The sequence below is a fragment of the Eumetopias jubatus genome, unplaced genomic scaffold (assembly GCF_037043125.1).
Source record: "Eumetopias jubatus isolate StellerSeaLion01/CBP00866 unplaced genomic scaffold, mEumJub1_p1.0 scaffold_4, whole genome shotgun sequence".
Taxonomy (NCBI): Eukaryota; Metazoa; Chordata; class Mammalia; order Carnivora; family Otariidae; genus Eumetopias; species Eumetopias jubatus.
In genome coordinates, this window is record NW_028274810.1 from 116,368,303 (window position 1) to 116,394,703 (window position 26,401).

At 51.6% G+C, this 26,401-nt stretch overlaps 1 protein-coding gene across 8 annotated transcripts in view; it reads left to right on the forward strand.

Annotated features, from left to right (window-relative positions):
• Positions 1-112: 112 nt before the first annotated feature.
• ST3GAL1 (ST3 beta-galactoside alpha-2,3-sialyltransferase 1) overlaps positions 113-26,401 on the forward strand; it is a 94,725-nt gene continuing 68,436 nt past the window's right edge. For 5 of the 8 annotated variants that reach the window (XR_003609671.2, XR_003609672.2, XM_028105622.2 and 2 more), the window contains exons 1-2: positions 113-414; positions 18,736-18,890. The gene's annotated coding sequence lies outside the window, so the exon portion shown is untranslated. Of the gene's footprint in view, positions 517-18,498; positions 18,621-18,735; positions 18,891-26,401 lie in introns of all 8 variants that reach the window. The other 3 variants (XM_028105619.2, XM_028105620.2, XM_028105618.2) reach the window with 3 other exon arrangements.

Here is a 26,401-nt window from a genome sequence, read left to right on the forward strand (position 1 = left end):
GCGGAGGAAGGGGAGGGCCGCGCGCCGCCGAGGCGCCCGCCCCGCTCCGGCGCGCCGCGCTCCCGGCCCCGGCCGGCCAGGGAAGCGGCCCCTCCCCGGCCGCCCGCCCGCCCCTCCCGTTACACCCGGGGGAAGGTGTTCCCGAGACCGCTCCCATCCTCACCCCGCCTCCCCGCCTCCCCGGCTCCAGCCTCCGCCGGCGGAGCTCCACTATGCCAGACAGTTTCGACACTTTGCAAAGACAAAGACCAGAGAAAGGAGGAAGAGGAGGACGAGGAGGAAGAGGAGGTGGGAGAGGAGGACGGAGCGATGTGAGCTGGGAAGGGGGCGAGTGTTCGGGACACCCCCCCCTTTATTCTCCCCGGAGCCCCTCATCCCCAAAGCCGCGGAAACTCCAGCGTGTCTCCAGCTGCGGTGAGCGAGCGCGCCGAGCCCAACGCTGCCGGGGTGCGCGGGGGGCTGCGTCCGCCGGAGTTGGGGCTCGGGCAGTTTCGAGTGTGTTCTCCGAGTGGAGGGGTGAGTGCCCGGAGCCGGGAACAGAAGTGGTCGGGAGGGGTCTAGGAGGGTGTCACAGTGGAAGTGGGGACTGAAGACCCCAGGCGCCCGGAGGAACACACACGTAGGGAGACCCCTTCCCCATCCACAGCGTCCACCGGGGTCTTTGAGAGAGGGCGGAGGTCCAGGAGGAGGCTGGGGCTCCGGGATCTTCAGCCGTTATTAGAAGAGCTGCTGGGACCTCGGCGGGGACCCTGCGGCGGGTCCGGGGCAGCGGTCCCCCGGGTGGCCCCAGTGACACTGCACCGGCGCCAGGCTACAATCTCCCGGGTCGGGGCCGCCAGAGGGCGAAGCGGCCAGCGGGGCCGCGGGTGGGATGAGTTCCCTCTGGGCGGCTGGCTCCGGCGCTTCCGAGTGGAGCGAGGGGCGCGGGGGCGCGCGGAGGCTGCCGGTGATCCGGTCCGGCGGCGGCGGGACGGGGTTGTGATCGAGCCTCCAAATCCACTGCGAGCAGGAGCACATCCGGGAGGTGGCCATCGCCCCCGGGGACGCCGCGGGCCCTCGTTGCTCCGGAGATGGAGAAGTTGGCGCGGTAGCTGGACGTGGCGTGGTGGGCAGGGAGCGACTGGGTGGGCGCAGGGGAGGCAACTCGAAACTCCTGAGTCCGCCCCAACCCCGTTAGGCGCCGCAGTTGCAGCGACATAATCTGACAAAAGTTAGCAACTTGTCTGCGTTTCTCGGGTGTGTGACCTGCGCGGGGCAGAGTCCGCTACTCGGGAGAGCGCAGGGGCGGGCAGCCGCGGCACTGGGTCAGAGCGCCCGGATGGGGCTACGGCTAGATTCGGAATCGGGACCGTGGCGCAACTTTGAGCTCCTCCTTTCGCCGAGCGTGTGTTTGAGCGTGACCTTGCGGGAGGAAGCGCTGCTGAACTTGAGATGGGGGTTGAGGCTGCGCCGGGTCTGCCTTCTCCTTGTCCCGAGGCCCGGTCTCTGGGGAAGGGCGTCTGCAGAGTCTGGGTTCTGCTCGGCGGCCGGAGCCCGGAGTCCCTCCAGCCTGCCGCCCCAAGGTCCTAGCCAGCGCCTGCCACTCGCGGGGCTTGGTGGGGGCGCTCGGCGGGTGGACACGTGCGCGCCCAGAAGTGCGCGGGTGGTGGGGGCTGGGCGGGTCACTGCGTCTCGCGGGCTCTGCATGTCCCGCAGCTGAAGACGGCCCGGTCCCTGAGGGCAGTGACCCCTTTGCCGGGGAGCCGCGTCAGGCATCCCCCTGGCTTTCACGTGCCCATCTTCAGGGACTCCTCGCCTCTTCTGGCTCACCCTCCTCGCGGGCCCCTTCGCCCCGCGGATTTGTGCCGAGATGGGCCCCCAGGGAGACAGCGAGCGCGCACCCCTGCTGGAGGCCGAGTGTGTGTGTTGGGACAGGGGGAGTGCGGGGAGAACGTGATTAGCAGGGAATGAGGTTGTCCAAGCGTCGTCGCCACCGCGCCTGACACACAGTAGGGAAAGGCTGTTTGCAAAGGCCTGTAGATGGAAATGCGCTGGCAGGGGTCTGACGTCCACCTTCTCTCCTTGTTCTCCCTATTTCTACTACGAAATTCACGTTCATCCACCGAATCAAGCCCTTTAGGCGTCTAGGCGTGCCTTGAGCACCTACTACGTGCCGGGTTCAAAGCTGGGCTGTGCTTAGAAGCTGAGGGCGGAGGCGCCTGGTGTTCTTGCCCGGGAGCTGCGTAAGGGCGCCCGGGACTTTCGCAAAAGGCAAGGTGCAGTGCCCCCTGCCGGCTGCTTTGGAAACTGCCGCTTGGCTCTGAGGTGGGGAAGGGGCGCCAGAGGCAGGGTGCCTGGGCTCCCTCCAGGTCCCTCCTTGAGCCTCCCCTCCCTGCCCCAAACACCATGGCCTGGCCATTTTCAGAAATCCCGTGGTTGGCTGAAAAGACAGACCAAAGTTCACCATTCCAGCCCCCCCCCCCCCGCCCTTGCCCAGATCCCGGTCTTCCACCATCTCCCTCTCTGATGTTCAGGCCTGAGACTTGGAACTCTCTGAATCTCAGTTTCCATATCTGTAAGATGGGGTCATTACTATTACCATACAGATGTGTGGCACAGAGTGTTACATATCATTGTGTGAATGTGTGTGCATGTTTACACGTTCACAACATATGTGCATATTCATCCAATCTTTGACTTCAAGTCTGGGAAAGGGAATCTCATCTTACAAAAAATTTATTTTTGCTGAATAAATAAATAACAATGAGTAGGGAGCTCCTTCCTCCATCTTTGGACAACCCTACGAGCCTGGAAATGTGCTGCCCCTGCGTTCTGCTGGTCCTGCATTTGCTGTCCAGGCTTTACCCGTGTGACAAGGCAAGGGCCTGGGCAGAAGCAGGGTCTTCCCCTCACCTCACTGGGTTGGCAGGCCACAGGGCGCCTCTTGAACACTGCCCTGAGAATGGAAACAGGAAGTGTTGCCAGAAGTGAGAGCAGAGGGCTCTCTAGGGGGTGTGAATTCTGCTCCTCCAGGCTCCGCCTCAGCTGCGGAAGCTGACTTCTGAGCAGCCTTCTTGCTGACCGCAGGGCCCTGTTCCCACCTGGAGGCACAGACTGGGCATTCCCTCAGCTGGGTTTACCAGCACCCCGCTAAAGTTGGGAACCTCCATAGAATTGGCTGTCTGGAGCCTTTGGTCCCCGAGGTATGGTGGGGTGGATCCATCTGCGGGCCTGGTAGTGAGGGATCCTTGCAGGTCCTGGAGCCTCAGGGGTGTGTGTGGCTTTGTGCCAGGTGGGTCTCTGTCGCCCCTCTGCACCAAGCTGCCCCCCAGGCCAGGATATCTCCTGGAGGCACGCTCTCAGCAGCCTCCCATCCCCCAGTAAGGGGCCTCTTTGAATCGCTGGGTCAGTTCACCTTGCTTGAGTCCCTTGCTTTGTGGCAGGCCGCTGACTCAGAAGAGTTATATTTGGACAGGGCTTTTTGCCTTATGGGATTTAAACCTTAACCCTCTCCCTAGGCTCCCTCCCACACCATGAAAAGCAACCAAAGTAAAGGAAAAAAAAAATCCACCAGTCATCTCCTTATCCTGCTTCCTAGTAAATCCTATATGTACCAAGGATGAACGCCACTGGCCAGTGGAAGAGCTGCTGGCCTGGTCACAGAGAATTCTAGAATAAGGTTCACAGGCACTTTGTTCTGTTGTGGAGCACATGGGGAAACTTCATACTCCCTTGTAGACCCAAGGATCTGAGGCCTCTCTCCTCTAATTTGGGCACACGAGCCCAACCTTGGGCCCCAGAGGAAACCCGTTCTAGTCCCAGGGCTAGTGCTCAATTTGCTTTGTAACTTGGCACCCACACTGCTCCAGGCTCTGGTCTCAGTTTCACTCTCTGCAAAATGAGAGGCTTGGAGTTCTGCTGACATGGCCTTGGGGCCTTTAAAGCCTTTCTTCATGAAGACAGCCTGCACCCTACTTGCTTTTGCTCCAGCTCCATCCTTAGAACCTTCCAGATATTCCTGGCATCACAGACAATAGGGCCATCCGTGCAGGGATGCCTCCCTTCCCTTACTTACTCACAGAGAGTTCTCCAGACCTGCAGAGCCCATGCCCATTTGGTGAAGTCACTCGCCAGCAATTCTCAGCACTGGACATTGAGAGATGGCCCGGAAGTTTCAGACTCTGGGGTCTGAAAGTTGGCAGAGCCGAGGTAACATTTGTGGGGATCCCCAATGCTGCGTGTGGCCAGTAGGAACCTTGGTGACTTCACCAGGACCAATTTGGTTCCCACTCCAAGAGCTGAGAATGTTCATAGAAATCATTTCGTTCAATCTTTCATATTAATGAAAACAATACTGAGGCCCAGGGGGGAAATCATGGGACGCTGGGTGACAGAGCTGACCTAGAATGCTCGCTGGTCTCCTAAACTCCCAAGTAGGTGAGACCTCTCTGTTTCCCCTTCCCCACACCCATATTCTTTTCTGCGTATCTTCTGCGTATTTAAGTTTCCTCATTGGAAACTGGCATTCCTTGGGAACCCTGGGGTTTTATTGTTTCTTGGGTCTTGTTGGTTGCATCGTTTTGATTTCAGTTGAACCAACATTTATTAGGAACTTATTATATTCTGGTCACTGTGCAAGATGCTGAAAGTATAGGGTTGGAAGAACATGTGATCGATCCTTCTGCCTTCCCCCCACCTCTGGCCTGCCCCTCAGAGGTCACCATGTGGTGGGGGGGGCGCCCAGGGGCATGAAGAGTATGTCACAGTGGTTTGTACAGGGTGACCACGTGCGTGTGCTGAGAGAGGGCTGGGACAGAGAAGGGAACGTGTTCCTGTGCCTTGTGGGACCCACGGAAGGATTCACTGAGGAGACAAAGCCTAAATACCTAGGGGAATCAGACTGCGGGAAAGCAAAGTTATTTTCTTGACTGCATTGAACTGATGTCTAATCAAAGTGGTGTGCACCCTGCCGAGAAAAATTAAAGTAAAATAAAATAACAGACTGGGCGTTGGTCTGTCTGTTCTGCGTGGTTCTGCAGGGGTGCGGGAACTGAGATTTTAGGGGCTCAATGATATGGCCCCATTCCTGTAGTAGATGCCGATCTCCGGTTTACTTTGGTGGGATTTATCATTGCTGCTCAGCCAGAGTGCAGGTCCCTGAGTTATGATCTTCCAAGGGTTATGGGCATTGCAGTGATAGTATGTAAGATAGAGATTAGCTGCTTTGCTTTCACTTTAAGAAAAATAAAATTCGGTGCTTTATTTTTAATCCTCGTCCTTATACTTGATCTCAGATTTAAATGGCTGCCTTGGGAGACGGGGTTAAAGGTATGGCAGGCAGTGTGTGGGGGGACAGTGCCCAGGGTTTCAGGCACAGGACTGTGTCTAGCTGTGTGAGCTCAGGCAAGCCCTGTACCTCAGGGGCTAGGGTGGAAGTGCAGGTGGGTGACTATCTCCGGATGCATGGTGAGGATTAAAATTCATGCACGGGAGAGTGCCCCAGGAGGGGCCTCCTCATATCCCAGCTAAGGGCCTGTGCAGGAGGGTTAGCAGGGTAAGTGCTGAATGCTGGAGGCATGGTATCCGAACAGAGCATGTGGGAAATAGAAGAGCTGATGGAAGGCGGAACGTCCTGGAAAGCTCGTGGAAAAACACTTGACGTACGGGGCTGGAGTTAATGTTAAATGGTTTGTTAGTAGCCCCCGCTGGAAGGAGCGAGGCCGAATGACTGGGTTAGAGTAACAGCTTGCTTTTCTCATTCCTGTGGATTGCATAAAGCTGAAAGTTTCTTTATCCTTAGGGCATTGCCAGGAGCAGGGGTATCTGGGGGCGGAGGGGAGTGCACAAGTGAGGGCGTGGCACGCCCCGAGCCCCTCCTGTGTGGCCTGGCTGGCTTAGCAACAGGTGTGATCTGTGTCAAAGTTGGAGGCACGTGGAGGAGACTCAGTCTATCGTGGTGCACACTGGGATGAGTGTTAGGGACAGGACCCTGGGGTCCGGGTATTTCCTCCTGAGTCAGGTGGATCCAGACAGGGCAACCACAGGCCTAGGGCTCAGAACTCCTAGCTCCTGGTCCTGATAATCCACCTGCTCCTGCTGAGGACCTTGGGTACGTCCCTGAACCTCTGAAGAGTCTCCCATTTGCTCAGTTGGTAGATGGCACTATGTAATTCCCACCCTGGCCGGGAGAGTTGGGAGGGGTCCGTAGGATGAGACCATGGACCTGCCTTAGTGGTAAAAAATACAGTAGCTTCTAATTTTTATTAAGCATTTAGGGTATGCCCGGAACAGTGGCAAGTATTTTAAACATCGGCTCGCCCCGGGTTCCAGTAGGAAACATACACTCACAAATGGAGCAGAGTTTAATAAAGGGAATGTCTCCAGAGCTGGGAGTGGTATGTAGGGAAGTCAGCAAGGGATATAGCAGGACCTGAGCCCAGTTAGCACCCCCCCCCACCGTCCCCTACCCAACCCCCAAGGGGCAGATGGAGGGATGGGTGAGCAGGACCAGGAGTGTGGCAATAGGAGCTGAGCGAAGCTTCTGAAGAAAGCCTCTCTCCTCAGCCAGGAGGATAAGGCTGACACCTTGCTCTGTCCTGCCTGCTTTTCACAATCCTTGTGCCACCAAGAGCTGAGCTCACCCAGCAGCCGGAGGCCAGGGAGTTCCTTGTTGGAGCTTCTCGGGGACTGGACAGGACTGGAGGCTGATCCTGCACTCACCTGTCATCTCCTTTGATTCTACAGCAGCCAGGGGCGTGGGTGGTCACAGGATCCACAAAGGACAGAGCTGGAGGCAGGAAGGGAACTCCCTTCTTCAGGGCCGTACCACTGGTGGGAGCCCAAGTTTTAACCTCCGTGCTCTGTTCCCCTAGTAAGATGCAAGAATCAAGAGTAAGATGTTATTATTAAGAGCTTTGTGTTTTCAGGGCGCCTGGGTGGCTCAGTCGGTTAAGCATCTGCCTTCAGCTCAGGTCATGATCCCAGGGTCCTGGGATCATCCGGCTCCCTGCTCAGGAGGGCGTCTGTTTCTCTCCCCCCCCACCCTTCCCCCACCTCCCACTAGTGCTCCCCTCCCTCAAATAAATAAAAAAATCTTTAAAAAATAAAAAGGACATTTACATTTTCAGTAGCATCTTTGAGAAGCAGAGTAGCCTCAGTATTAAGGTTTCGGGGTCTAAGACTTATCACTTATGGCTCAGTGATCACGTCACTTACCTTTCCTGGGTCTCAGTTTCCTCTTTTGTCATGGGGATGATACTCCGTACAGTTGATGTGAAAAATGAACGAGTCACTCAACAGATGTTAGCTTTTGTTCCCAAGAGGACCAAGGTTCGGACTTGTGGTGTGAGTGTGTGTGTGGGGTGGGTGGCGGGTTGTGCTCCCTCTTGCTCTTCTGGTCTATTCCATATTCAGATAATAGTGTTTGAATATTTTTGTCTTAAAAGTTTTTTCCTTCCAAAAATATCTGGGGATGTTTGGACCATTTCTTCTGACTATGTGTGTGTGTGTGTGTATGTACATGTGTGTACCCACGTGTGTGTGTATTTTTTCTTCCTCCTCTAAAGTATTTAAAAGTTATCTTAACCAGGTCTGATTCTGGAGCCCTTAAGAGAATATAAAATGCAGGTTAAAAATCTCAGTAATTCAGAGAAGTTGAGAAGGAAAGAACATTCATTCCAAATTATTGGTGGAATTAAAAAGGGGGTTTCAGATGACTTTTGGTAGGTCCACGTGTGGGTATGCAAAGAAAATCGTTTCTTTGGATTTCACCAGCTACCTTCAAAAAATTCAAACCCAAATAGATACCATCGTGATAGATTTTGCTACATTAAAAAAAAATCCATTTGAGTCCACATTGAACTAACAGACTATAGTGGCTAACAGTTCTCTTCATGAATATTTACTTAGCAGAGGGCTCTTGAGAAAAACCCAACCAAAAAAAAAAAAGAGAGAGAGAAAGAAAAAAGAAAAGAAAAACCACAACCAAAGCAGACCCAGCTCCTTCTCTAACTGAGAGTGTGGAATGACTCCAGAATATTGTTTCATGCTCAAAGAGCCTAAAACAACTCCACATGAAAGATGAAAATCCATCTAATTGGGCATTTACCTTTTCAGAAATAAAAGGCTCAGCGGAAAGAAAAGAAAAGGAAAGAAGAAAAGAAAACCTCTTTCCTTGGAAGGCTAGACTGGAGCTCAAAATAAACCTCCTGAAATCGCTTGGCCCAGTAACGAAGGGCTGTGTCCCCCCTCCCGGTCTTTAGTGTAATATCCTCAGAGAGCCGCCCGAGGCTCAAAGCCCTCCTGAGAGCTCAAAGTCCTCCTGAAACCCCCGAGGTCTGCGTTCACAGCCAGTGGCATCTGCAGCCCTGACCCTGTTTGAACTCCACTCCAGCTCGTCTAGGTGCTGGGCTAGGATGAGGGTCCTCCCCATGTTACAGAGGAAGTGACTGACCCAAGGTCACACGGTCTCTTGCACGCAGATCCTTCCGTGTGCCCGAAATTTCCTCTGTGCGGAGTGGGGAGGCATAAGCCCATGCCTCCCAACAGCCTGGCTACCCCGGGACACATCTTCTTCAACTCACCCCTCACAGCCCCCACCTTCCCACCTGAACTGTCCAGATGAGTCGGGTGACCTGGTCCACACGAGGGCCTGTGCTTGGGAAAAGGCAGATCCAGGTCTCTGACCCTGGTGGGGCCCCCTCCCTTCATCCTCGCCCCTGGGGGCCTTGCTATATCTCCATCTCACCCTAGGCTCCCCCGATCTGCGTGGCTGAGTCTGAGAACAGGGGCAAAGGAACATAATCGAAGTCTCGGTTTCCTAAGTAGATCTTAGAATCAACTTAAGGAGCCCAACCTTTGTCATCATAATGCTACAACACAACACAGGACAGCACAAGACCACATAACATCAGATAGCAGCCACGGCTAGTGCTTACCATTCCTGTAAAGTCGGTCTGGAGGACCAGAAGCCGACTTGGCCGAAAACCAGCTTGGGCCTTAGGAAGCCAGAGTGAGCGCTCCATCACCGGGGGAGGCCCGGGGGAGAAGCCCAGGGCAGGTTCTGCTGGTGAGGTCCAGGGAGGCAGATCACATAGCAGAAGCCCCAGAAGAACCAGTTAACCAATAACTCGGACATTCAGTTAGGGGATTTCCCAACCATGTAGTTATTTTGCACGTAAATACTCTTGTCAAGGGGAGGAAGTCAGTGAGGACATGGGGTCAAAGGCAAGGAACAAAGGCATAAACAGGATTTATAAGAGAAGGGGAGAGAAACAACCAGCAGAGCCTGAGAACTGGGAACCTTGCTTGTAAGTCTTTCGCAGGGTAAACTGATGAACAGAGCAAAGAGGTTGTGTGCATTCTGTCCTTGGGGATTTCAAAGAATATCCTTTCAGTTGATGGGAGTTTCTAGAAAACTGCAAGAGTTGAACTGTGGAGCCTCCGTGATGGCTGTCTTTGGTTGCCTGTGGCCGGGGTCTACCGTCAGCATCTCCACGTGGGGCTGGGCCAGGATGCGCTCTTTCCATCAGCAGACTTGACCCTTCCTTTAATATTACTTTCCTGGTTTCCATAACAGCCCTATAAAATCACTGCTCGTACATTTTCCCTAATCCCATTTTACAAATGTGGAAACTGAGGCTCAGAGAAGTGAAGCCACTTGCCCCAAAGTCACATAGCTAGAAAGTGGCAGAGCCAGAATCCCTAACAGCCTCCTTTCTGCCCAGAGCCCCAAATCTCAGGCACCATGCTGTGTAATTCCCGGGATCACCCCATTCCTCTACATGGGGGGCTTGGGAAGGGCAGGACAGCCGCCCTAAGAGGTGCAGATAGAGAACACATCACACTGGCCATCTGTCTCCAAGCCCAGCCCGCGGTTGGGGCTCCAAACCTCTTCCCGGATTCCCCATTTGGTGTTGGTTGGATGGGTTTAGTTAGCTAACCTTGGCAGTCTGGGGAGAGTTTAAATCTCTGCGCCGGGTCCCTGTGTTGCTGATTACAAGCACTCATCTTCTGGGTTGCTGTCATACATTGAATTCAGAGAGCCCCACGGTGCCTGGGGATTGAGGAAGGGCTGGGAGCCAGCCGCAGAGACAGGACTGTGAGCAGAAAGGCTTAGTCAGTTTGTCACCAGACGTGCAAACCCACCCAACTCCCAGGGCCTGCTCTGAGTAAAATGATTAGTAAAAGTGGCTCTTGCAACATTGGAAAATTCCCTTGTAATAACATCGTCACAATGGAGAGAAAGGTCTGCTTGTTGTTCTTCCTTGAAAACACTGTTAGTCCTACCACCTGGTGGAGAGTCTGATGAAGAAAGATGGTTGCTTGGGAAACATAGGAGCTACCACGAACAAGAATGTCCTTGTGGGGGGTATTCCTGGTTGTTCCTAAAGCAAAATCTGAAATTTCAAACCTCAGTCTTTAGGCAAAAAAGGAAATTAAACCAAAGGAGGAGTTGAGAAGCCCGTGAGATTGTGCACCACTGCCTATGAGAAATTTCAAATGAAAAAACCGCCTTTCTTGGAGTGGTTTGAAGAATTGGTTCTGCTGTTATTTTTCCGTCTCTACCTGTGACCGGGAACAAACGGAACTGAGCAAAACCGGTCTGCGAACTCTAGGATTAGAAAATTAAGCCGATGCCTCTACCATGCCAAACAACAGTTTTGAATATTGGAGTATGCCTGCCTCATTGGGAAGCTGCCCCTGGGATGAAGTAAAGGAGGTTTCTCTTTTTCTCTGAGCAGGAGCCCTGGTATCATAAGCTGTGACCATTACCGGAGGGAGGTGGGGGGGAGTGAGTAGATTGAATGATAACAAATGACAGAGTTTGCGCATTTGCAGAGCATGAAACAAGAGAGAATTGTAGAATCCGAGCGCTTGCAAAGAGGCTTAGCAGTGCCCTTGTTCAACCTTCCCCTAGTCCAAAATTTCAATTATTCATCTACTGAGTCATTCATTGATTGGCCCAATAAAAAACGCTGGCTCTGCCACTTCTTAGCTGTGTGACCTTGAGTGAGTTGCTTTACCTTTCTGTGTCCCCATTTCCTTATCTACCTCCCACCGGGTACTAAAGTGAGCACTAAAGGAGTTGAGCTGGTACTTGGAAAGGGTTTAGAACAGTGCCCTGCAGAGTGCCCACCCTAAGGGCTTGCTCAGTGTGCGCTCCGATCATCATCATCATCATCATCATCATCATCATCATCATCATTCAAGTTTAGAAACCCTTTGCTCAGTCTCCCATGAACTGACTCCTCACTTCCACTCTCCCATGTGGTGGTGGTTCTGTCCTCTTGATTGGGAGATCTGTTCCCCACACAGTGGCCTTTTGTCCTGGACACCTCTATGGATGAAGAAGCTCTTCCCCACACAGAGCTTCCAACCTTGGAGGGCTGCCTGGAGGAGGTGGTAGGATGCACCTCTCCCAGGCTATCTGCATTTAAGGCTGAGAGAGTGGGCTGGGCTGTGGTGTGGCCACTGGACCGTAGAGGCAGGTGAGCACACCTAAGACGAGACATTTTGGATATTCCCTGCCCCCTATCTTACAGCTAAGCAGACAGCTCAGAGGCCTGACCTATGCGGTTCCTCAGCCTGTTAGCAGGCAGAGCCAGGGCTGGAAGAGAGCACACAGTTTCGAGTTGCCAAGTCCTGCCTTCATGGCTGGGTTTCCGCCCGACTTGGGAAGCTCAGGGTGTCCTAGAGAGCGAGCCTTCTGCACCCTCCCCAGGCCAGCAGCCAGGGACCCCAGCAGCCGGGTCTCCTGCCTGACCCCCTGCACCAGGCTGTTGGCGTGGCGCTTATAACCCCGTCTACCAGACCACCCGTGCCCACAGGCTCCTATAGGTCTCCCTCTGAGCAAGTCTGTGCTGGGTTTTTTGAATTCTGGTGGCTGTCTGCCCTTTTATCCTTCCTGAGTTTCTGCCCAGGAAATACCGTGTACTGGACGTTTTGGACTCCTTTTAACCTTCTAATCAGGGCTCTGTGGTCATTCTTGTTATCGGTGTTTTGACAGTTGGAAAAACCGAAGTTCATTGGTGTTGGCCGTTTGACCTAAGGTCCCCCAGGTTGGGTCGAGGTGGGGGCTGTTACGCCCCATCCCACACCACCATGGCTCGCTCTTGCGGGCCCACGGGCCAGAAGGTTCCTGGGCCCAGTGTGTCTGCCCTCACTGCCCGTACCAACAGCCTGTCACCAACCTCCCTCCCACCTCCCTTCCCTTTGTTCCTGAGAATCAGGTAAGAGGCCAAAAGAACAAAGCCCCCCCCCCTTCCCCAGCCATATTTCAAAGGGCTATAAATAGGATGGTTCTTGGTTCTTCTCTCCGGTCACATTCAGCATGGACAGACTTTGTGTGATGCCAGCCCTGTCCTCTGGCTCAAGGTTTTCCTGATCAGCACAACCTTCCTTCTTCCCTCTCATCCACAAAATCTTGTTCAAAAGTCTGTGGTCAGGCCTCCCAAATTAGGCCCTGCTTGCCTGGCAAACAAACCCACGCGTCGTGGCTCCCAGTTCCTCCCAGATCGGAGTGCGGTTCTGGGCAGCCCCGAGGAGGCGGCGCAGCCCCCAGCATCCCCCTGCTCTGAGGGCAAGTTCAGTGTCCCCGGGAGGGAAGGCCTGGGGGCCGAGCGGGCAGCCAGGGCCAGGAGAACCCAGGCTCTGGGGCAACAATGGGACTGGGGCGGGTGACTTCTGTGTCTGAGCCTCAGTCTCCCCACTTCTCTCTGGGGTAGCACCGCCCGGCCTCCTGGCCAGGAGGTGCATGAAATAAAATAGAAGACGGGGAGAGCCCCAGAAGACAGAAGGTCTTCCGGCTGGAAGACGGTGGGACCCGGTGGCAGCGGCGGTGAGGGTGGACAGGGCCAGTGCCCAGGGGACCCCATGAAGGAACCCCGAGCTGGAACCGGGGCCCCTCCCCATCATGTGCTCAGAGGAAGGGGGTGTAAGAGAGGAAAAACAGCAAGGCTGTGGTTTGGGAGTCCTGCACGGCCTGCATTCTTTCAGTAATGAGGTGTGGCCGAGGTATCCCTGGCTGCACGTAGGAAAGGTTCAGCCAGACCCATGCTGGAGGAACCCCAGAAGGTGGAGGCTGGCAGTGGCTGGTGCACGTGGGAGTAATCACCAGCCGTGTTGGCGCGTCTGCCCCCCCATGCGAGTAGCACCCACGTCTTCATTTCTCTGGGCTTTGATAGCTGACTGTGCTTGGCGCTGGGAACCCGAAGTTGAAGCTGCTTGGAGAGAGCTGGGAGGCCCAGAGCAGAGGTGCAAACCAGTAAACTGCACCACCCCGAATAGGGATCTGTGGGGGGGGCGAGGGGGACACGGACTGATGACTTTCTAGAGCCCAGCCAGGCTAGAAGGGGGGAAGAAGGGCCTGTGTACCTGGAAGAGGCGGCCCTGGCTTTGAACCGCACCTTGGCCCGTTTCCTGCCCTGTGGCCTTGGGCAAAGGACCTGACTCTTTCAGAGCCGCAGTTTGCATCTGTGAAATGGGGGTCAGCCTGCACACCCCCCGTCCCCCAGAGGACTGCTGCAAAAATTGCATGAAGTCATGCACACGAGATCCTTAGCCCGGTGCTGGCCTCCTTGTCTGTACTCATCCATCCACCATTGGTAGTGATGACCTCTGCCCTGGAGAAGCACCTAGCCTCCAAATCCGGAAATCCACTCAGGCCGAGGGCTGCGCCTGGGTGAAGCCCTTCCCGAGGGGCGGGTCCGCATGGGAGTCCAGGTTTCTTGCCAGCAAGCACACGTGCTTCCTGCTGCCGTTGGTGCTTTTCATATCAGTCCTCCAGTCTGGGCGGGTGGGGTGGGGTGGTGCAGCAGCATCAGGAAGGGGCCTCTCAGCCCCTCCACCCTCGAGTCAGCTGCTGCACCCCTGGCTCCCCTGCCCTGTGCCCTGCTCCCCTCACCGAGCCTGGCCAGCAGCCCTGCTCCAGGCATCCCATCTCCTACTCCATGTGTTTCTGGGTCATCTCCCCGCTGGCTCCCGATCTGCCCCTGCACCTCCTACATCTGAGTCACCTGTCCCCTCTGCAGACAGATCTGCCAGACAGTCTCCCTGCTGATCTCACTCTCCGCGGTCATTTTGTTCTGGTCAGGAATTCAGATTAAGAAACTACCCACCTGTGTGCTGACTGTCTCCCCTTCCCCCCAGTGCAGGGTGGTGCGGCTGCTGGCTTGTGTGCCACACCCCTCCCCACAGGGTGGGCTCCTCACTGGCAGACCCCGAGAGTGTGCTGTTGTCCCTGCCAGGGCAGGGCATGGAGCCTGCAGGGCGCACCAAAGAGAGGCTCAGTGAGCGCCCCTGGGGAGGAATTGCATTATCATTCAGGCTCCGATCTTGGCCATGACCTTGAGTAAGTCGCTTACCCTCTTCAAACCTCTACATACTCATCCACAGAATGATACACATAATAGCTGAGGTCACATCACTGTGAAGATTAGCAGAGCTTTTGAGAACAAAGGGCTTAGTTTGGGAAAGCACCAGCCAGCCCTTTAAAGTGGTATCTGCCCCAATTCCTACTACTAGTTTCACTTTACTATATTTGTTTTTAAAGTGATTTCATGTTGGTTTTTACCCACTTGTTTTTCAGTATGACCTTGCAAAGTAGTTGAAGCAGGAACGGTGTCTGTTTTAGCAAGGTGCAAACTAAGATTCAGAGGAAGACCGTTTGCAGACACACAGCCTGGCTTGAGCAGCCTCTCCTGGTCAGCACAGCCACCTGCTGGGCACCCTGTTTTGGGATAGGACATGACCACAGGCCTCTGAGGAAAGATGTCTGTATATTAAAGGGCAGCACTATTATTCAGCGGGCCCCAGCGTTCACAAGGATCCAGATGATCACTTCTCCAGTGGAAGAAGGAGAGGCTAGGATTTCTAAGCAATCTGGCAGCACTCCTCTGGAAGTGATGTGGAATTTTGCGTCTAGTCCTCTGCTCCCCTCCCTAAAGAACCAAAATCAGAGAACAGAATCTCTGAGGAGATTTATCATGTTCTAGTGCATGATGGCCTGCCAATGGGGATGTTTTAGTAGGGGTGAAGAAGGAATGATTTATGGGCTCCCATCTCCTGTGCCGCAGATAGAGTTGGTGGAAATGTTTCTTGCTTCCGAGTCTCCCGATTTAAGCCCAGCAGTTGGCTGCTGACGGCCTGGGCCAGTACCTCATGGCTGCTGGTTATATGGATAGAAATGAGGGGGCGAACGGCTGGGGGAGGAAGGGAGGGAAGCAGGTGGGGTCTCGGGAGATGCAGGATGGCAAGGTGTGGGAAGACAGCCATGGTGTGGCATTCCAGAAGTTTTCGGGGTGTGTGTTAAAAAGCAAAAGGCAGGGGCACCTGGGTGGCTCAGTCGCTTAAGCATTTGCCTTCGGCTCAGGTCACGATCTCAGGGTCCTGGGGTCAGGCTCCCTGCTCAGTGGGGAGTCTGCTTCTCCCTCTCCTCCCTGCTTGTGCTCTCTCTTGCTATTTCTCTCTCTCTCAAATAAATAAATAAATAAATAAATAAATAAATAAATAAATAAAATAAAAAAGCAGAAGGCAAGGAGAGTCTCAGTAGATCATTAGGCTGCCTCCTGGGATGAGCAGATAATAGAGTGGGATAATTACGTTTTCTGTGCATTTAGCACCCCACCGCTGTGTTAGGAGCCAAGACACCTAGGGCCTGGAAGGTGCGTGACACCTGGGGAACGGTTCTAGCTTATGAAATCCCATAGTTGCCAGCATGCCAGTCAGGGTTGGGAATCCAGTGCAAAGGACTGAAGATACGCACAGGAAGCCATGGGCAGCCGAAGGTAAGGTGGCTAACTCGGCTCGGCGTGCGCAAGGGAGTAGGTGAAAGAAAACATCTTGGGCGTGTGACACGTGAACGAATTGTTTTGTTCATTCTCTCATTCAGGAAATAGGAACCGACTTTCTCCCACGTGGCCCATGGTGTGTTGGGTGGTGGTGGCAGAGTGTTTGTGTGGGACAGGCATGCTCGTGCTCCTGTGGGGTTATCAGGCTAGTGACACATGCTCTCTAGGCGTGCAAGGAATTCTGGGTAGTGACAGTGTCTGGCCTCGTCTGGGTGGTCAGCAAAGAGGTCCCTGGGAAGGGCCATTGATACGAAATCTAACGGGTAAGTAGGCAATGCCCAGGGAAAGGGGACGGTGTGAGCTGGGGTTGGGAGGGAGGAAGGTCTGGGTTACAGTTTACAAAGGTCCCTCTGGGGGCTGCTGCGAGCAGGGGTTGGCCTCAGGGGAGGTGGCAGGGGCAGGTCGGAGGCCGGGGCCGTGAGCGCCCCGTCTTCATTCTTCTTTCAAATATCAGGGGCTGAAAAGAAAGTTTCATTCCGGGAGCTTGTCTTTTCTGTGACACTGAGCCCTGACTGCTCTGGCTCAGGCCACATTGTGTGTCTTCTGTGGAAACATCCCATCCCCTCAGCAAACTCCAAATAGAATCTATTTATTGTCAACACCAGGCGCCTTTAGACAAATCTTCGGTTGGTCTGTAACTAAATCCTGTTGACTTTGCATCTAAAATAGCTCTTGAATCTTCCATCTCTCCTCCACCCCACGGCCGCCCTGCCTTAGTCCTGGCCCTCCACATCTCACAGAATCACCAACTCGGGGCTGATCTTTCTAAGTTGCAAGTTTGTTGTGTTTTATCACCATCGCTGTGTGTGTAACGATGACTTGGTGATTGTATCAGTGAGCTTTCTCTGCGTAACAAACAGCTCCAAGCCTTCATGCCTAAAACAAGAAACATTTGTTATTTCTCCTGATTCTGTGCATTGACTAGACATTTCTTGTGTCTCGGCAGTGTGGCTGGGACTTGGTGGTGTGGTCTATGCACCAGGGAACCAGCTAAGCTGGGGTAATGTGGCTGCAGAATGATTCCTAGCAGCGAGAAAGGGGGATATTTGGGACATAAGCACTGTTGAAGCTTTTATTTCTGTCTTTTATTATTGACTCACTGGCCAAAGCAAGTTACATGGCCAAGTTCAGATTCAGAGGGTGGAGAAGTGGACCTCAATTCATGTGGGGACGGGGATCAAAGACACACTGCTAAGGAGGATGTGTACAAGGTGGCCCGAGCAAATGGGGTCCGTTACTCTACACATCTGTCCCAGGGGCTAAGATGAGGACTGTGGAACCGGACAGAATGGGGGCGTCCCGCTGGGGGCTGTTCTGTATCACTTAACTGCCTTTGTCATCCTGGTCAGGGTTGTTCACAGGAGCTCTCCAAGCCCCAGCTGCCCATCTATAAAATGGGATAGTCATTGAGACCACCTCAGGGATTTCTTGAGAAAACGTGTGGTCTGTACATCTCTCAGTGCTTGGGACACAGTAAGAGCTCAACCAGGCTGCAGCCACTCTGGAAAACAGTATGGAGGTTCCTCAAACAGTTGAAAATAGAGCTACCATATGATCCAACAATTGCACTCCTGGGTATTTACCCCAAAGATACAAATGCAGGGATCCGAAGGGGTACGTGCACCCCAATGTTTATAGCAGCAATGTCCACAATAGCCAAACTGTGGAAAGAGCCAAGATGTCCATCGACAGATGAATGGATAAAGAAGAGGTGGTATATATACACAATGGAATATTATGCAGCCATCAAAAGGAATGAGATCTTGCCATTTGCAACGACGTGGATGGAACTGGATGGTGTTATGATGAGTGAAATAAGTCAGTCAGAGAAAGACATGTATCATATGACCTCACTGATATGAGGAATTCTTAATCTCAGGAAACAAACTGAGGGTTGCTGGAGTGGTGGGGGGTGGGAGGGATGGGGTGGCTGGGTGATAGACATTGGGGTGGGTATGTGCTATGGTGAGCACTGTGAGTTGTGCAAGACTGTTGAATCACAGATCTGTACTTCTGAAACAAATAATGCAATATATGTTAAGAAAAAAAGAAGAAGAAGATAGCAGGGGGGGAAGAATGAAGGGGAGTAAGTCGGAGGGGGAGACGAACCATGAGAGACGATGGACTCTGAGAAACAAACTGAGGGTTCTAGAGGGGAGGGGGTGGGGGGATGGGTTAGCCTGGTGATGGGTATTAGAGAGGGCACATTCTGCATGGAGCACTGGGTGTTATGCACAAACAATGAATCATGGAACACTACATCAAGAACTAATGATGTAATGTATGGTGATTAACATAACAATAAAAAATTTAAAAAAACTACTAAAAAAAAAAGAGCTCAACCAGGGGTCTCTGTTCTTACTCTCAGGTGGGGCCTTCCAAAGCCTTCTGCCACCTGGCCTAAGCCTGGTGGTGCATCCCAATCCTGATCTCACACGTTCACTATTGTTCACTACTTACATTTTTCCCTATCCTCTACCTCAGAGACACTTCCCCCCAATTTTTTTCTTTTTGTCACACAGCATTTCACTCGAGTGAGGAGCAACTAAAAACCCACCTGCTCCTCTCATACTGAATTGGTCATTTCTCCCTTAGCTCTCCCAAATATCACTCACATCCTCGTATCACGCTGCCCTGAGTTATTTGTTTATATGTCTGTTTTCTCCACCAGGCTGAGCTTCTTGAGGGTATGAACTATGGTCTCCCCGCCTTTCTGTCTCTGGTACTTGGCTGCATGCATGGAACAGGATAGGCGTCTATTTAAAAAAAAACACTTGATGTATAAATCATTGGGTGAGTTGGTGGAATGATGGGCGAATGCCTTTGAATTGTCTTGAGTCATCTTCCCAAGACAGTGGATGAACGAAAGGTCACAACTGACTTGAACTTTTCTCCTCTTCCCTTCCAGTTGGGGACCATTTTCAGAATCAAACTTTCTGACCTGGAAATGCCAATAGAAGTAATAATCATCGCCAGGAGCTGTGGTGAGCAAACACTTTGAGCTTTGTGGCCAGGACAGTTTCCTCTGTGGACCTGAGATGGACAGTCCCCCAGCCTCCTGAGGTAAATGACTGCCCTCTCCCCCAGCACGAGTGAGAGGTGTTGTCTTTTCTGGTTTCTTCCATACATTAACTTGAGTAGCGGGGGAGAGATGTTCCCCTATGTCTTGGTCTCTTTGTAATTTGGCCTGCTCTCCCAGGGATATGCCATTAAGAGGGAACACTTTCTACCTCAGGGAAAAATGCACGGCCATTAGAATATCAAGCAACCTGATTTTCTTAAAAGGAAAGCCTTCTGTGTTCTCATTAAACAAGTAGGTAGAAACTGAATTAGGAACAGCCTCATATGACCAGTGCCGGCCATCCCAAAGACAGTCTGGAATGACACTGTCCTGGAATGAGGGTTAGCAATCAACTCTGACCCACAGGGCAAAACTGGCCCAGTCATATTTTATAGATCATTTCTGTTGGTACCCAGCCACATTCCTTCCTTCAGATATGTGTCACAGCACAACAGCGGTGGTGACGGGCTGTGTGGCCAGAAAGCCACAAATATTTACAGTCTGGTCCTTCATGGAGAGAGTGTGCCAGCCCCTGGTCTAGAGCTAAGCTGCCCACATGTAGCCACCCCATGTGTGGCTATTTAAATTTTAATTCGTTGAAATTAATCACAATTAAAAATTCAACCCTCAATCATGCTCACCACATTTCAAGTGCTCAATAGCCATATGTGACTCATGGCTACCATTTTGGACAGCACATTGAGCAAGTTTCCATCAGTGAGGAAGGCTGGCTTGGGGAAATCTATGGTCACCCTGGAACGCCTCTCTTCACTCTGAGTGTCTAACTCAGCTTGGATATAGCTGCCACCATCGTGGAAGAAGGAAGGTTGGTCCATGTATGTGTGTGTGTGGCTGTTCTGTATGATTATTGGTTAGGACATCTATCTATTTATCTACTTACCTATCCATAAAAATGGAATTACTTCTAAAATTTCTTTGGACAGCCAAACTATGGCCGCTGTATATGAGTCCATGTAAAAACTAAGCCACTTGGACTTTGAGATATATCAGTTTTATGTATGCAAATAAGTTGATACAAATATGAGTTTTTCTATGGTCACGGGAAGATCAGATACAGTATAGGGCTTCCTGTAAAGGGAACGAAGCAATGGCCATAGTGTTCCCCATGGGCTCAAGATGGGGCGAGAGAGATAAGAAACAGGGAGAGGAAGAAAGTAAGCTAAAGATATGGTGTTTGTGAGTCTTGGAAGAATGAGGAATGATGGAGACAAAAGATAACCATGGGTTTACTTTCAAAGAATGTGTTAAACAGAGTAATAATGTTTGGGACCTTATCCCATCTCAGAATCGGGCTGAGCACAACCATTCCTATATAGCAGACCCATGGGGAGAAGCTTGGACTTGGCAATAGTCCCATCATCTTGGATGGGTCAGGACTGGGGGTATAGGAGCTCCAGTGGCGCAATCGGTTAGCGCGCGGTACTTATACAGGACTGGGGGTATAATAAGAGGTTCTACTTGTTGAATAAGGCAGTGTGCAGTGCAGAATAAGAGGGCCAGTCACTTAGCTGCATAGCATTTATGGATGGGTCCCAAGACGGAACAGAGAAGAAACCCTAGGTGACCAGGAGGCCTATAGGCAAAGGCCCCACATTGTGTCTTTAGGAGCTGGGCTTTCTCCGCCGTGGGTTGCCCAAGAACTAGCAAGAACAGAGCAGAGATTCAGACGATGGGAAAGGATTGAATTGATATGTATCTGTACATCTAGATCTGAAACGGGCCCTGCCTCTCTTCTCTTGGTTGGTTTTTAAGCTCTTCAACATTGCTGCTGAGTGCTGGAAACACTTGAAACAGGTGTTTCCATAGTGGACCTTCAAACAATGGAGCTTAATGCAGATATGAGGTAATTAGAAGTAACAATAAGAAAAGATATTGATTTGTAGTATGTAGTATTGAGCACATCAGGGACAACAGTGGTGGTGATGAGGGTGATTTTAATAGCGATGATATCGTCCATCCATTTCAAGCTCCTTAGGTGCCACGTGCGCAATTCTGGTAATAATAATTATTATTATAATAGCTTCAAATTATTGTGCTAAGCACTCTACTCACTTTTTCTCAATACATGAACCCGGAGTATGCTTTTCAATTACATTTTTTTTTTCAATTGCTCGATTTTGATATAATTGCAAACTTAGAGGTAAGTTGCAAGAAGAGCCAAAAAATTCCTGGATACCCTTTACTCGGATTCCTTAAGTGTTGACATTTTACTCTACATCCATTCTATCCTTTCCTCTCTCTTTTTTTCCTGAAATCCGAAGATTCCTTTTTTTTTTTTATTAAGTAATATAGCCAATCAGAATTATGGGCTTTTCAGAGATAAAGGTGAATTTCTTTTTTTTTTTAATTTTATTATGTTAGTCACCATACAATACATCATTAGTCTTTGATGTGGTGATCCACGATCCATTGTTTTCGTACAACACCCAGTGCTCCAGGCAGTACGTGGCCTCCTTAATACCCGTCACCGGGCTAACCATCCCCCCTCCCCCCTCCCCTCTAGAACCCTGTTTGTTTCTCAGAGTCCATATCTCTCATGGTTCGTCTCTCCCTCCGATTCCCCCCCCTTCATTTTTCCCTTCCTTCTCCTAATGTCCTCCCTGCTGTTCCTTATGTTCCACAAATAAGTGAAACCATATGATCATTGACTTTCTCTGCTTGACTTATTTCACTTAGCGTCACCTCCTCCAGTCCCATCCATGTTGACGTAAAAGTTGGGTGTTCATCCTTTCTGATGCCTGAGTAATATTCCATTGTACATATGGGCCACATCTTCTTTATCCATTCGTCTGTTGAAGGGCATCTCGGCTCTTTCCACAGTTTGGCTATTGCGGACATTGCTGCTATGAACATTGGGGTGCATGTGGCCCTTCTTTTCACTACATCTGTGTCTTTGGGGTAAATACCCAGGAGTGCAATTGCTGGGTCATAGGGTAGCTCTATTTTTAACTTTGTGAGGCACCTCCACACTGTTTTCCAAAGTGGCTGTACCAACTTGCATTCCCACCAACAGTGTAAGAGGGTTCCCCTTTCTCCACAACCTCTCCAACATTTGTTGTTTCTTGCCCTGTCCATTTTTGCCATTCTGACTGGTGTAAGGTGGTATCTCAGTGTGGTTTTGATTTGAATTTCCCTGATGGCTAATGACGATGAACATTTTTTCATGTGTCTGTTAGCCATTTGTGTGTCTTCTTCAGAGAAGTGTCTTTTCATGTCTTCTGCCCACTTTTTGACTTGATTATTTGTTTTTTGGGTGTTGAGTTTGAGAAGTTCTTTATAGATCTGGGATACCAGCCCTTTATCTGTAGTGTCATTTGCAAATATCTTCTCCCATTCTGTGGGTGGCCTCTTTGTTTTGTTGACTGTTTCCTTTGCTGTGCAGAAGCTTTTTATCTTGATGAAGTCCCAAAAGTTCATTTTTGCTTTTGTTTCACTAGCTTTTGGAGATGTATCTTGAAAGAAGTTGCTATGGGCGATGTCAAAAAGGTTACTGCCTATGTTCTCCTCTAGGATTTTGATGGATTCCTGTCTCACATTGAGGTCTTTCATCCACTTTGAGTTTATCTTTGTGAATGGTGTTAGAGAATCGTCGAGTTTCATTCTTCTGCACGTGGCTGTCCAATTTTCCCAGCACCATTTATTGAAGAGACTGTCTTTTTTCCACTGCATGTGTTTTCCTGCTTTGTCAAAGATTATTTGACCATAGAGTTGAGGGTCCATATCTGGGTTCTCTATTCTGTTCCATTGGTCTATATGTCTGTTTTTGTGCCAGTACCATGCTGTCTTGGTGATTCTTATAACGACAATAGAACCGAGTCAGAAACTTAGCATTGGTTTGCTACTGTTACCTGATCCTCAGACCTTATTCTGATTTCACCAAGGGCCCCCAGTGAAATCCTTCCCAGCAAAAGAAAATCCATTTGGCACATGGCCTTGTTGAAAAACTTCCTTAGTCTTGTATTTTGTGACATTCATGTTTTTGACATGTTTAAGCCAATTACTTTTCAGAGCATCTTTCAGTTGGTGCTTGTCTGATGCTCCCTCATGATTAGATTTAGATTTCATGCTTTTGCTGGGCATCCTGCAGAATTCATGTGGTGTCTTTTTGGTGCCTCATAATTGGAAGGCCGGTGTTGGTCTGTCCCATTACTGTGATGTTGGCTTTATCACTTGGTTAATGATGGAAGCGGCCATTTGTCAAGGGGCCCCGGCTCCTTTCAGTGGAGAATGGTATCTAGAAATACCTTTTGGTCATGAGGTATGTCCATTGCTACTGAGATACATTGCCCCTAGGCCCTCTGAGTAGACAGAGCTGGGGAGTAGGGAGTGTGGGTTTGTGTGCACGTGTGTGAGTATACACTCATGCATATACCCACACATATACACACCTCCGTATTTACAGACGTGTATACATATCCGCATATACATGCATACCCATCATATATATGTGTGAATATACATATATAGGCACATCATCTAGATCATTTCTAAATCAACCTATATATATATTAAAACCACTGTGAGTGCACACTGGTGATGCTAGCCACATTCTTGAAATCCACGTCTGTCTTAATGATGCTGACCCAGTCCCACTGCCAATACCCCAGACCGCCGCATTTATTAAACCATGGGTCAGGCCGTGTTCCAGATCCTTCCCTTACTGTTACTGCTCATAACAACCCAGCGGCCCGAGTACAGATGAGGAAACAGGACTCCGAAAAGATAATTAGCTTCTGCAAAGTTGTACAACTAGCAGATGTGGCAAGCGTACAGTGAGTGCCTGTTCACCTGTCAGCATTGGATCCAATGGCCTGTGGAGACACCGCTACCCCAGAAGAAAACCCGAGCGAAAGGTGAGGGAAGTGTTTGTCCCCATGGACCCACGGCCACTGTGGCTCCTAGCAGCAGGAAGGCAATGGCATGTTGGTGGATGCCCACGTCCTTCACTCCTGGCACGTGTTTGTGGCCTGCCTCTCTGATGGAGTCACAAAGCCCATCACACAGGGTGTGCAGAGACGCATGGCTGCAGGAAGGTGCAACCGTGGGCCACTGCGTGTGCGCGTGACCGTTGTCCTAGGGGGAGGGGCGGTGCCTGGCCCTTGCCCTGTGCTTGCAAAGCCCTCGGTCAGGTTGAGGGTGTGAATGCAGAAGTAGTCCTCTCTGGGGAGAGGGCATTTCCTCTCTTGCCGTGGGGTATTCCCAGCTGAGCCTCTGTAGCCCAGAGGCCTTAACTGAGAACACATTTGTATCCCTGGCTCCCAGCAGAGCATTTGTAGGAGACGAACTTGATAAATGCTAGTTCCGTTCGTGCATCAACAACTATTTCTGAGGTCTTTTTCTGTGCCAGGCACTGTCCTGGGCAGCCAGAGACCCAGGGAGCTCACGTACTGGCTGGGGGCAGGGAAGGGGAAGAGATGGACAATAAACAGGAATGGAAATATACAGCGGCAGGGTGGGGTGGGGTGGAGAGTGCCAGGCGGGGACTGGGTGAGGTGGGGTGGGGTGGGAGGCACAGTGTGGCATCCTGGTCCAGGAGGGGCACTCGGAGGAGCCGTGGCTGGAATCCAGTCACACTGCTCAGAGGAGGGAGCACAACAGTGAAGACGAGGAGCCTGGGCTGCTGATCAGAGGATGGACGGGGGACTCATTACCCTCCCTGAGGGACTGTGGCCTTTGCCCTGGAAAGCCAGACCTGCCTGCTCCCATGCATCTTTTCAGGCCTCAGGAGTCCACACACGTGGGCACTCTTCCTCAGATCTCAAACTGTTATCAGCCGCCCAGAGGCGAACTGGAGGCCAAGGCCCTCTGAGTAGATAAGAGGCGGTCTTGGCAGTCATAGATATGGAAACGGGCAGCAGTGGGATGTGGGTGAAATTTCTGTTGCTGATCACTTTAAAGGAAAGAGCAACAGTTGTGGGCACAGGGGCCGTTGCCCTGGAAGAGAGGAGACCTGGGGGCCAGCTTCGAGGAGCTGAAGGGCTGGCAGGTGCAAAAGGGTGAGCTTGTCCCAGGTGGTTTTAAGGAGGGAATCCACAGGGAGTGAGTGGAATTAGCAGAGAGGTGCCAGTTCAGGCCGTGGTGTTCCTTCCTTCATTCTCATCCATTCGTTCATTCGCTCAAGCAACAGATACTCCTGGGTGTCCGGCACTGTGCCAAGGACCGGGGATGAAACAGTGAGACAAGAGCTCCATCCTCGAGACAGTAGTGATTCAGTGGGAGAAACAGACAAATTAACAGATCAGCAGGAGGCACAGATGCAGTTCTGAGTTTGCGGAGACCTGAAGCTAATACAATTTGGGAGTCCTCTTTAAGAAATAATGATACAAGTTAGGGATTTAAAATGAAAGACAAGCCCTAGGGGCACCTGGGTGCCTCCTGTGGTTAAGCATCTGCCTTCGGCTCAGGTCATGATCTCAGGGTCCTGGGATTGAGCCCTGTATGGGGTTCCCTGCTCTGGGGGGAGCCTGCTTCTCCCTCTCCCTCTGCCTGCCATTCCCCCGCTTGTGCGAGCTCTCTCTCTCTCTGTCAAATAAATAAATAAAACCTTAAAAAATCAAAAAGAAACACAAGCCCTAGTTAAGTGGGGTGCAGCCAGGGGCTGGAGCTTAAGCTTCCCTGGTGCGGGCCGGGCCTCCTGCTGGATGGGGGAAAATCTTTTCTCTCCGGGGGTACCTGAAGCCGCAGGGGTGACTGGGCATGAGGGGTTCTTTGCAGCAGGAGCCTGAGGACGGAGACTTGGCAGGAATGCTGGTAATGGGGATTCTGGGGAGGGGGGTCTTACCTTCCAGGTCCTCCAAGCCCTTGTTCTCGGACTAACTAATGAGAGCTAAAGACTTTTGTTCTTCTGAGTGCTCCTGGGACTTTCAAAGGCACTTTCCTGGCCATTCTACAAGGGGTCTATATTACGATGCCACTTCTGGGACTGCGTTCTGAGCAATCACCTGAACCTTGGGAGTAGAGGTGCTGGCAGAGCATCTGCCAACACTTGCAAAGGTCTGCCTGTGGGTCACGTGCTCTTCTAAGAGCCCCAAGCATCGACACATTTAACTCCCCCCCAGCCACGTGAGAGCTTCTGTCATTCTCCTTGTTTCACCAGTGATGGAGGCACAGAGTGGTTACGTAACTCAGCCGCAGACACAAGCTGTCAGTAAGTGGAGGAGGTGGGCTCTCCCGCCGCGTCATGTGCCTCTGGAGCCCAGGCCCCTTGCTGTACCACCTGTCCAGGATCCTTTCCGCCTGACTCTTTTAGAGCAGTGCGCTGGAGACAGTGCGAGGGGCCAAGGTTAGAAGGGCCAAAGGACATGCACAGAACGGGATAACGTGTGAGGGACCTGCACGCCACAGGGCTTGCTAGCAGATGCGGAGGGGGACACACAGAAAACCAGAGTAAATGGTAACTGTGTGTTCACAGGGCTGGAAGCCCCGCTCGGCCCTCCCCCCTTCCCGGACAGTCCCCCAGGCTCATCTGTCCACACGTCATTCGCTGGTGGTT